Here is an 11,167-nt window from a genome sequence, read left to right on the forward strand (position 1 = left end):
CATTTAGCATTTTTTGCTCCTGAAAGCTTAAAATGACACTGGAAATGCTTTACCCAGCATGCTTTGCATTGCTATGCAAATGCTTTGCATTGTTATGCAAAGCAATGGTGACCAACGTATTTACCCAACGTGTTGGGTAGTCCAAAATAACTCAACAAATTCTATGGAAATTACAACCCAACAGCTAATAACACCATACCCAACAGAAATAACTCAGCGAATTGGGTTATCAGAATACCCATTTGCATGAAAACAACCCAATTAAATAACCCAATAGGCTTAACCCAGCCAAAACAACCCATCATTTTTTAGTTTGATGCAATATGTACTAGTGAGAGGGGGTCCCTGCTTCATCTCTCGCTCTCTCAGCTAAGGGGGTCCTTGGCCTGAAAAAAACGTTGAAGACCCATAATCTTAGTAAACTACAGTACTACGTTTACCCCCGATGTTACCAAATATTCACACAAAAAAATCGAGCCGACAGAAGATCAGCTTTCTTCGCTAATGTTCTTCCCTAGAATATGGATGCTGGGGCTCAAGAGATTGACACGTGTGGATAAAGCAAATAATTTACATACTCTTTTGTGTGTGTGTGTGTGTGTGTGTGTGTGTGTGTGTGTGTGTGTGTGTGTGTGTGTGTGTGTGTGTGTGTGTGTGTGTGAGAGAGAGAGAGAGAGAGAGAGAATCAATATCCCCCTTTTGTGGATTAAAAAGGCGGTTTAATTGGTGAAACTGTACTGAAATCTGGTTGTTCTGCCCTGGGCAGTAGAAATAAAGAACATTCTGTGTTGGGATAGTGAAAGCTGAGTGCTTGATTCCAAAACTGTGTCTTCATTTTTGTTCGGTGGAAAAAATAAAAAGCTGCTGGAAAGAAAAGTATTGGCCTGCTATAAGCCCGTTTTCACCCTGTACAAACTAGTCAGTTGAACCCCTGTGCTTTGCATACTAATGCCCGATTTGCGCGACGTAGCACGGCAGTGTCGCCATGCCAAAAATGGCCGAACTTCACTTGTAGATCTGTGATTCCCAACATGGGTTCGGGACCCCAAATTATTTTTGGAGGGGGTCCCCAGCCAGATGACTAGCTAAATGTTTTCCCTCTCAACAGTAAACAAACCAATAGACAGTGTAAGTGCATACAAGATATCTGCACATTTCTGTGCAGATATCAAGTGGCTATTTAAGGACTTTTAAGACATTTTTAATAACGGATTGGCCAAATTGTCAAATATTACGTGAGAAAGAGGCAAACATTGTGAAAATAGCCAAGCTACAAGCTCACCAACGCCGTTGGTGAGCTTGTAACTCGACAACTTTCACAACATTTATTCTGTGGACAAACTAAATGTAATGCCTTAACTCCTGCGATTCCAAGTGCTTGTGAGGGGTGGGGCGGTCCCCAGTTCAAATATGATCATTTTGGGGAGGTCCTAGCTCCTTTCGGAACCACTCACTCCGTGGCTATGCCGCTCCGAGATGTGGTTCCTACTCACTGCATGCCCAAATGAGGTTTCTCCGGGGTAGGTCGCCAGGTTATCAACCGCTCTTACCGTCACTAAGCGTTGTATCCAAAAAGCAATGGTCCTGTACCCGTCTCTTGCATCTCTACTTTTTTAGCGGCGGGGGTAATCCAAGCGATTTGTTGAAACAATACTTTAAACACGCTCGTTTTGTCAGCCCGGTCTCTGTTTTTTTGTCAGTCTGTGGCCATTTCTCGCTCCGGCCGCTTGGTGGCTGCAACACAGATTAATGGTGAGTCACGTGACTGCTTCCGTTATTTCCGTAACATTTTCACTGGGAAAACATGGAGCTGGCTGACAAAATGAGCGTGTTTAAAGTATTGTTTCACACAAGGCTTGGATTACCCTCTCCGCTAAAAAAGTAGAGATGCAAGAGACGGGTATAGGACCATTGCTTTTAGGATACAGCGCTTAGTGACGGTAAGAGCGGTTGATAACCTGGCGAACTACCCTCATTTGGGCATGCTGTGAGCAGGAACCACATTTTGGAGTGGCATAGCCGCGGAGCGAGTGGTTCCGAAAGGAGCTAGGGAGGTCGCAGCCTGAAAGGTTTGGGAACCCTTGTACTATATAGATCGGCTATTTTCCGGCATGTGAGACCGTCGCGCTGCGAAGAGTAAAATCACGCTTTTTTTTTGTTTTGTTTTGTTTTACCCTCGCTCTCCATGCTTTTCACCAAGGACAATTAAAGCTCTTCTCCTCGGTCGGCCATTCAAGCACAGTAAACGTCAGGTATATGGTCCCGTTTTAATCTCCGCCACATGCTTTTTTTGTTTTTCCTTTGAGAGTTTACCTTAGACGATGAACAAACCTAATAATAATAATAAATGAATTAATAATACCTGTTAAATGTATATACAGTAATAAGAAGAAGAAAACAAGAAAACAATGTTATTATTAAAGTTATGGATGTAGTAATGTAAATGTTATGTACATAATGGTCTTAAATATTTATATGATATATATATTTTGTATCAAAAGAATCATTATTTGTATAAGATGGCGTATAGAAGCTAATAGGGAGCGTTGCATGTTCATTTGTGGCTGTTGTCTTATGTTGGAAATAAAGCGTACTACTTCACTGGACCAATAGGGAGTGGTGTCTCATTCACTCTGGACCAATAAGAGTGGTGTCTCATTCACTGGACCAATAAGAGTGGTGTCTCATTCACTCTGGACCAATAAGAGTGGTGTCTCATTCACTCTGGACCAATAAGAGTGGTGTCTCATTCACTGGACCAATAGAATAGGAAGGATTGCACTGATCTATAGTGTTGATTTTGGCAGCAAATCTTCGATTTAGTTTTAGTCATAGTCTTTTGAACAAAATGTCATTTAGTTGTTTAGTTGTCATATTTTAGTATTCTGAAATGTTTTTGTTTTAGTCTAGTTTTAGTCGACTAAATATAAGATTTTAGTCAACTAAATGTACAGTTGATTTTGTCAACGAAAATTTATTTTGGCGGGCCTTGATGGTGTCGTATAAAGCTCACAACGCATCACGCTGCGACACGTAGTGAGCTCGTAGATTTGCTATTTTCAGAGAGCAACACCCGAGTGCAACCAAACTTGTTTTTTTTGTTCTACTGGATCTCTTCTCCACTTGCCCCTCCCTAACATTTTAGTCTAGTTTTTAATTGTTGAAAAAATTGTCAATATATTTAGGCTTAGTTTTAATCATCATAGCTTAGTTTTTATTTTGTTCCTATTTAGTTTCCGTCAGTGAAAAAAGGTAGTCGACGAACAACCATTAAAAAAAAAAAAAAGGAAAATAATACTAACTAGAAGCACAGGTCTCCACCAGGCTGTGCGTCCTGGTGGTGCTACTGTATAATAGGCCAATATAAAAAGGGATGCATATGTTCTTCACCTTAAATCTTTCATGGCAATCGGACGCTGCATGCATGATTTGAAGCATTGTGTTCCAAAAATGTGTTTTGCTAAAGTCTACCTGCTGGTGGCGCTATAACAGGCCAATGTGAAAAAGGTAGCATTTGTTCCTTGACCTAGTGGGAATATGTGTGGCAAATTTCACGGTAATCGCAAGCTGCGTTGACGATTTGAGGCATTTTGTTCAAAAACAGAGCAATCCTGCAAACTTTGGAAGCCAATATTAGCCAATCAGGATGGAATATGAAATATCAGACGGATCGGACTTGATCACATGACTATAGTTATACTGTGTACCAATTCGCGTGATTTTTGGATAAAATCTCAAGGAGTAATATCCAAAAATGTGTTTTACATAAGTCGGCCCAAAGGTGGCGCTATAAAAGGCTGATGTGAAGAATGCAGGGCAAAGGTTTATCCTTAGCCTCTAGGGAGTGCGCTTACAAAGTTTGAAACTGATCGGTGGAGTTATAGGTAAAACCACAAATCGGCCTGTTACACCATGAGGCTGATTTAAAAAAAATTAAATGGCATTTCTTCCTCGGCCTAGTGGGAACGTGTGTGCGCGATTTCATGATAATTGCACTTTGCGTTTGTGATTTGAGGCATTTTGTTCAAAACAGCTCAATCCTACAAACTTTGGAAGACAATCTTAGCCAATCAGGATGGAATATGCAAAATCGGACAGATCCGTGTCGATCACATGACTGTCGAGATACTGCCTACCGATTTGTAGGATTTTTGGGCAAAATCTGTAAGAGTAGTGCACAGAAATGTGTTTTGTGAACATCGGCCACTAGGTGGCGCTAGAAATGGCCCATTTGAAAAATTTAGGGCAGAGGTTCTAGATTGGCATCCAGGGAATGTGTGTGCTCACTTTGGCAGCGACCGGGCCAACGACGACTGAGATTAGGTGCACACAAACTGCGAGGACACACGCACGGACGGACGGACGGACTAACGGAGGGGAAAACATACTCTCCCCCATGCCTTCGGCTGGTGGAGACAATAATTTTGACGGGGATGCCTGCCTGGCACAGAATACTTCCAGGCACCGGTCCACGGTCAGATATGCATGAACTCAGGTGGCCCTCAACATGAAAATATTTGATACACCGCACTGCTCTTAGTATGTGAATGGCCCTGGTTGGCCAGGGTTTCACTGCTATCTTAGTGTGAATGGCCCTGGTTGGCCCTGGTTGGCCCTGCAGGGTTTCAGAGTGGCAGAGCCCTTCTTCCACCCTGCTTAGCGTCAGCCCGGTGTGTTCTGTGATGGTGGGGGGACCGCCATCTGTTTGTCAGCAGCACTATGCTTACACACTGTAGAGGAACTGCTGCTACGGTGCTCACACATAACACACACACGCTCCATTACACAATATCTCATGGGTCTAATTAACCCAAAGGTCTGGTCCGCTCCCGCACCAAGCACCCACCCACCCACCCCACGTTTGTAAATATCGTCGTTGTCGGGCAGAAACCTCTTATCGCCATTAGGGCTGTCACAATTATTACATAATCGTCTAATCGCAATTATTTGACATAGTCATAATTATTTGACATAATCGCAATTATTTTGTGATAATCATCATAATCGTTTACATGTTGAAAAATGTTTATATATGTTCAAACATTTAAAAAGAATAGTGGAAATAGCAGATCTACAAGCTTGTAGATCGATGTTCTTTTTAAAGAGTAAAGTTGTCAAATATGTCCTTAATTTCATTGTATATTTATGTGTCATAATGCCATGTGCTACTTCAAAGTCTACAAGTCAAACAGAAATGTAAGTGTCAACGACAAAAACACAATTAAATCGTTAATCGCAATTATTTGAGAGACAATTAATCGTCATGTAAAATGTCATAATTGAGACAGCCCTAATCGCCATAGTTTAGCCTTTTTTTCTTTAACGCCCCTACGTGATCATACAGCATCACACAAAGAGGTCCATTATTCATTGGGCATTTGAGCCACGGACCACCATTTGATTTAGCCTCAGACCCAAGAATTCGGATATTTTGTTATCATTGGATAGGATTCTTTATTTTTTATCCCATTGTAACCCATTTTTCACCCAGTGCCCAATTGCCTAAACTGTAATCCTGGGCTCTGCTCTCCTTCTGCCAACCTGGGGAGAGCCCTGAACTGAGCTCATGCTTCCTTCAGTGCATGAGGAGTCTTCAGGCCGCTTCTTATCACCTGACAGGGGGAGCTTCCCCGGTTGGATGTAGAACGTGGAAGGAACACGTTATTCCAACCAGTTCCATTCCCCTCCATCATGCGCCCGGGGTCTGGCCAGGGGGAGGTATTATAGAAACCAGGATTACTGCATGTTTTTTGTGAGGGTACCTACCCTATAGGGACACGGGGAGAACATGCAAACTCCACACAGACAGGCCCTTTCGCCAGCTGATGACGCGGAGGAGAGAACGGCGGGGATGGAACCCAGGACCTTCTAGCTGTGAGGCGACACCGCTACAGACTGCACCACCGTGCCCCATGGATAGGACTGTGTCCACAACTCCACTGATGTGGTACCATTAGGAGAGAAAACAGGCAAACATTCATCAAAATAACAATTCTTCTACATTCTGTTATTTTGTAGACTTCTTGTAAATTAATTAATGCAGGTGTTTAATAATAATTCACCCTTTGTCAGCCTTCTGATTGGTCCCTGACTGACCAACCAGCAGGCTCTTTCTGCCTTGTCCCACCCTGGTTTCCGCCTTTTTGATGTTGAATTTGCTAAAACATAATTTTTGGATAAATAAAAACATTTAAAAACATGCCCAGTCACTATACTGCACCTGAGAGGCTCCTTTTTTACTGAAACCAAGTTTAAAATGATAATTGAACACACAGAATAACAATACGAAGCAAATTAATTTCAATGGTAGTGGATGGAGAGAAAGGACTTTTGTCCCACCAAGACACAGCAACCAATGGGTGCGAAGAGGGGAGGGACAACGGACGGGACTTGACAAAGGGTGAATTGTACTCTCGAGTGTAAAACGTAAAGCGTTTCATTTTACACTCTCACAAGTTACACAGGTCCATTTGGTTTCACTTTACACTCTCAAAAGTTAAAGACCTATAAGGGGTCCCCGGACCACTGGTTGAAAACCACTGCACATAAAAGCATCAAAAGTAGCAGATCCACAAGCTCCTAAACGCGGCGCGTAGCGACACGTTTTGAGTTTGTCGATCTGCTACTTTTGAATTTGAATCCTGAAAAGTACAAGCTTTGGAAATATGAGGTTTACCCCCAACGGAGACGATTTGTTAATTCCACTCTCTGGCTTCATCTGGTTGTTATCTAGTGTGACATTGAATAAAAGGCACTAAAGAACCATTTATCATCATCTGATATTTAATATAGCAAAAGTGGGCAGGAAAAAAAAAGATTACAGAGTACACGTGATAAATTATTCATCAAACACGAGCTAGAAAAAAAGTTAGTGCTCTTGACTCAAGGCTTTCCAAAGAGTGAGCCACAACACCAGCTTAATAGTCTGGTATAAACACAAAGAAAGCTTGCATACTGGCAGAACATTAGTCATCAGACATGTACGTAAATGCCAGTCCTTTCTTAGTTTTTTTCGTACTTGATTAGACATTTAAAACACATCAGCGTTAGGCAACCATGAGTCACTCTTAAACAAATTGCTACAGTGTATTTTCTTTCTTTCCTTTGTGCTCACAGTCTCTCTCACCATCGGTGGTAGGGCTGTCGCAATTATTACATAATCGTCTAATCGCAATTATTTGACATAATCGTCATAATCGTTTCCATGTTGAAAACTGTTCATATATATTTTTTTTTTCAAAAGTCAAAAATAGTGGAAATAGCAGATCTACAAGCTTGCTTGTAGATCGGCTATTTCCACTATCAATGTTTTTTTTTTTTTCAAGTATAAAGTTGTCAAATATGTCAGTGATTTCTTTGTATGTTTAGGTTATGCGTCATATCTGACCATTTGCAACTTCAAAGCCTACAAGCCAAACAAATGTAATTGTCAACGACAAAAACACAGTTAAATCGTTAATCGCTATTATTTGAGTGACGATTAATAGTCATGTAGAATGTCATAATCGTGACAGCCCTAATTGGTGGAATTATGCTCCACATCATAACATGATGCTACGACAAACATACAAATGCAAATACAAATAACGATAAATCCCGGCCCAATCCTGGATTAACAAGAGCAGAGCCGCGCGGAATCCAGGCTTGACGCCAAGAGTTGACTTTTTGACACGACAGCAGGCATGATCATCGGTCGCACATGGAATGATTTACAAGAACATACACAACATAAAGACACGTTAAGCAGCATTTGAATCAATGTGACACACACAGTCTCCTCTTCCTTCACACGCTTATTTCACTCTGTACCAGTGTTTCTCAACCACTGTGCCTGGGGACCTTTGGTGTGCCCCTGAGAAGGGTCCAGTGTGCCCCTTGAAACTGCTTGAAAGCCAGTATTGTATTTATCATTTTAAAAATTATTTAAACTAGTGAAAACAGACGATCTACAAGCACACAACGCCTCGCTCCGTGTGCTTGTAGATCTGCTGTTTTCACTACTGTTGTGCGACAGCCTTGTATGATGAAGCAGGGCTTTACTTTGAGAAGAAACGTACAAATTTGAAACTCGGACATACAAGGTTTCTTCCTGACAGTGACGATATTTACACCCCTGTATTATGTTGGTGTGCCCATGGATTCTTATTGGGACATGAAAAGTGTGCCCATGCAGAAAAAAGGTTGAGAAACACTCGCTCTATACAAATCCATTCAACCAGAAGTAGTAGATTAAAATTGTAGATCTGCAATTCCCCGTTCCCCCCATAATAGGTATGCTGGGTGTTCAATTGGTTTAGCAAAAGTGTACATTTTAGGCGTAATTTGTAACGTGTCATTTTCATCATCATCCCATCCCTAGCACCGGTGTGTCTTTACCATAGAAATGCATGGCAGACTGGCATTGATTGCCAGCGCAAAAAAAAACTGCACTCTCTGTGGACAAGGCGCTTAATTCCTAATTTATGCTCAGTCCTACGACGTCTGGGACCTGGAATAGCTCATTTAGACCAGTGTGGTTTAGAAGAGAGTGGTGACACGCTTTGATCTCGCCGCAGACCGGAAGTGGCTTTGCATGGAGCCTGTTCTCATTCTTAGCGAGCCTCTGCTGCTCTTCAGTCCCATCCTCCCCCATTCTAGCCGAGGCATTTTCACTCGCTGGTAAGTAGACTAAATCACGTCTTTTCCACCCTTTTAACATTACCAAGTGGGTGAGAAAGACGTGATTTAGTCTACTCGCCAGCGAGTGAAAATGCCTCGGTTATAATGGGGTCGGACGGGGCTGAAGAGCAGCAAAGGCTCGCTAAGAATGAGAACAGTCTCCAGTAAGCTAGGCTAAGCTAGCTTTTCTACAGGTCTGATTCAGACATAAGCTCACCAACGAGGTGCTTAAAGACGGGCTATTTCCGGGAATACAGGAAGAGAGAGGGCCCAAACATCGTGGGGGCCTCATTGTTGAATTGGCAACTTTTTTTCCCCTATTTATTTAGCAGATTTTCGGAGGCTCTGTGCACGCAGCGCATGCCCATTGTGTGCGCGGGGGTTCCGGTTTACAGCCGGCCGAAAGTCTTTTCTTTCACGCAGAGAAGAAAAAATACAACCGTGATGATCCGTGTTATGGTACATATAAAACAGGCCGTTTTGACCAAACACGCGATATGACTTAAAGGACAACTTTGTTGTTTTACAACAAGGGTTCATATTTTAGATTGTAATTAGAGAAAAGAAAAGATGAGAGTTAAAATGTTTTCATTAACTTCTTTCTATTGTTTTAGCGATCTTAAAAACCGATTTCAGTGCATGGGGGCCTGCATGCAAGAGGCTAAATATGTCTTTTTAGACACAATAAGCCGGCGATTTCTTTATTACTATTTACAGTAGCCACCATAAGTCACATCTGCCCATGAAGGATTGTGGTGCATCTTGGGAATGGGCTTATTGTGTCTAATGTCATTAAATTGTTTTCTTTTCTCTAATTACTCTAATTAATCTAAAATACCAACACAAAGTTGCCCTTTAAGCCTGATAATTTAATCATATCAAAAAAATAAAGGTGCATGATTTTACTAAATTCCCTGGCTGCTGGTTGGGGATCTGGTTTGGCTTTTCACAATAAGATCTGTACTTGGCTTTCCAGTCCAGGCCCATTTGTATTCAGCATATGTGCTATGTGGCGAGTGTTTCTCTGAAGTAGTCGTGTCAAACAAGGTAGTTTCTTTCACATACATACACAATTCTAGTGAAATTACATATTTACACCTGTGACTTATATATCGTGGTTGTCGGGTGGAAACCTTGTATGTCCAAAAACCGTTTTGCATTTGCCATTTTAAAAATTATTTAAACTAGTGAAAACAGCAGATCTATAAGCACACAACGCCTCGCACCGAGGCTGCGTAGCGTGTCTCCCCACCGAAAATAAGACAGTTTACGTTATTTCGGCAGCGCGCCGCGGCATTACCAACAAGAGGAGAGCGTCCAGGGAAATGAGGGTGACAATGTGGTCCCTCAAGTGGACATAAATGAAAGCCAACTTCTTGAATAACACAGTAATGCATGAACCCGTCTTCTACCCGATATCATTTGTACCAATACCAAGCGTGGAAAGAAATCCAAGAGAAAAATCTCTGAGGCAGAACTGCCATCTACAGTATCCAAGGAAAATGAAGGCTATATTCACCAGCTTACGTATAAATCACCGGTTCCAAACTATTTTCTTTGGAGACCCCACTACATCTGACACAACCTGAGACACACGTACCGTACGCACACCATCTTGATTTTTTTCAAACATGTCAACCACGTAATTCCTACAGTATGTACATACTTCTCACATAGAACACATCATGAAAAAAAAAGAAGATTATACAAGCTCAAAAAGGGTCGCATCGCGTCACGTTGCAAGCTTGTGGATCTCACAATTTTGGAACCTTTTTGAAAAAAAGGAATTTTTTGGTCAGTTATTTGACTTTGTTCAACATGTATTACAATCGCGCACCTCCGAAGAGACACGCCCCCCAGCCCCACCCCCAAGGAATGTGTGAGCAGCGTGTGTGTGTGTGTATGTGTTTGTCTGTGTGTGGACTAGAGCAGAGGTCTTCAACAGGGGGTCAGCGGAAATGTTGCTTGAATGTATTTTCCATTATTTAAATAAATGAAAAAGTAATTTGTCTCTAAATCATTTTTAAACCTTTTCCACATGTTTTATGTTTAAAATAAACCTTGATTCTGTCTATTTTGAATAGCTTGTATACATGATTATTGCCCACCACCGTACGAGGTAGGGGGTCCCTGCTCCATATCCCCATCAGTTTGGGCGTCCCTGGCTTGAACACGTTGAAGACCCCTGGACTAGAGCTCCCAACCACAGATAAATATCGTGAAAACAGCCGATCTACAAGCTCTTCTAGATCGGCTGTTTTCACAATTTGGCCAAATTTGGTCTTAAAAAAAGTTATTAAATTGTAACTAACAGGGACATGCTGGGCCGGGAAAAAGAGTTGGAGAGGCCCTCATTGCACGCTATAGAGAGAGATCTCTCTCTATAGCGCTGCTGCTGCTACTCAAAGATTTGCCATTTCAGATCATGACAAGTGACAAGCCAGTGGGTCAATTACTGTACATGATTTGTATTTCGTCGTTGTCGGGTGGAAACCTTGTATGTCCAAAA

The sequence above is a fragment of the Nannobrachium achirus genome (genome assembly GCF_963921795.1).
Source record: "Nannobrachium achirus genome assembly, chromosome: 9".
NCBI lineage: Eukaryota > Metazoa > Chordata > Actinopteri > Myctophiformes > Myctophidae > Nannobrachium > Nannobrachium achirus.